The sequence below is a fragment of the Morone saxatilis genome, unplaced genomic scaffold (assembly GCF_004916995.1).
Source record: "Morone saxatilis isolate NCDOM2014 unplaced genomic scaffold, NCSU_SB_2.0 Contig2, whole genome shotgun sequence".
NCBI classification, from domain to species: domain Eukaryota; kingdom Metazoa; phylum Chordata; class Actinopteri; family Moronidae; genus Morone; species Morone saxatilis.
The window spans coordinates 24,958,492-24,960,210 of NW_023339762.1; positions in this window are offsets into that span (position 1 = coordinate 24,958,492).

The window sequence follows — 1,719 nt, forward strand, 5'->3', positions numbered from 1 at the left end:
TTGAGCCCCGCTGTGTGCTTGGCTCAGTGTGACGAGCTCCCAACCTGGGGGTCCCGACTCCTTGCAAGGCCCCTTTTTGATTTTAAGGGGTAGTCCCAGCGTCGGTATTTGACGACCTGAAAATGAGACTCAACAGTCAACTATCTTTCTCGGCTCTAAATTTTGGTTGTTTTCATTCAGATGTGGTTGATTCTTGCAAATTACATTAGGAGGACTAGGAGGAGCCAGAGGAAAAAATAAAAGTTACCTACTGCAGCTTTAAAGGACCAGTACGTAGGATTCAGTGGTGGTAAAGTTTCAGTTTGCAACTAACTAAACATTGCATGTGTGAGTATTTGAAGACCTGAGAATGACCTGTAGGTAAAAACGTCTCATTCTAAGGTAACAAAACTATTCCTATATTCAGGTGATTATACACTAATGAAAACATACCTATGATTATTATCTTCCATTTTTATGTCAATAGATCCTCCTAAATTAACCTTTAAAGTCGTTTAGAAATCATGATGATGACACAGGTAATTAAGTTTAGCTTGGCAATCGTGACCCTTCTCCCCAAATTATCAGCCGTACAACAATTAAAATCCAGTTTTGTTTGTTAAAATCAAAATAATGGGCGAAGATTTCCAGGCTAGTTTCCACTACATTTACAAAAATGAATCCAAGGATGTGATTGGATCTGTGTATTTTAAATTAGTAGGGAGGTTGTAACTAATGATCTTTTTGAGAGAGTAAGTGAAATATTATTACTATTAATGCCTTAATGCCCGACACTGATGGTGGCTGCATTTACAGAGATTTATATATTATTATAGGGTAGATTATCCTTGGTTTTTATCATTTAGATTACATGTAATGTGGTAGTTATTTCATAGACTGCACTGGATGAGTACAGACTGGGAATAATGGCCTGAAGACATTAAAAATCAACTTAAATCCATTTAGACTGCGACACATTTCACTTGATACTGTAAAATATGGAAGCTTGAATTTAAAATGTGAGCTAGTTGGTGTTTCTTTCTGTTGTTTGTATAAAACCACAGAGTTGGCGACCACCTGTAATAGACTTATATAATATGTTTACACCAGCACAGTCATAAAGTTAGGGTTCAATAACAGCTCAAACTTCATTCATTTCTTAACACACAATCAGTCTATTACATAACCACGATGTTATCACCGGATACTCACTTTCTCTGTCAATATTCACGTGCGTTAATCATTAATAGTCCCAACAGTTAAATGTCCATGAGCGAGGAGACACGACAAGTAGGACCAGATCAGGAGATATTAGATAATTTAAGGAAGAAACAGCAGGGAAAATATTCCATTACATCTCTGTGCATCATTTTCTACCCTTGTTGCTGCGTCTCCGGACGTGAAGCAGCAGCAGCAGGTGCACACTGTTACCGGGGGAACCGTTGAGAGAGCAAGAGGGGGGGTGCTGTTGCCAAGGGAAGCTGTGGTTGCTATGGTACGTTAGTGTGATGCTGAGGCAGCACGCAGCTAAGATCACATTATAACGAGAACCCACGGGATTTGAGACCTGACAGCCAAATGACTGCTGGATGGGAACTGTAAGTGGGGATAAAACACACTTTTATTATTATTTATTTACGTGAATTTGTACAATATTTATTGTGTATCCTTTTATTTATTTGATTTAATTTAATTTAAATAATTTTTTTAAATGTAATTTTGGCACACACTGCTATGTAT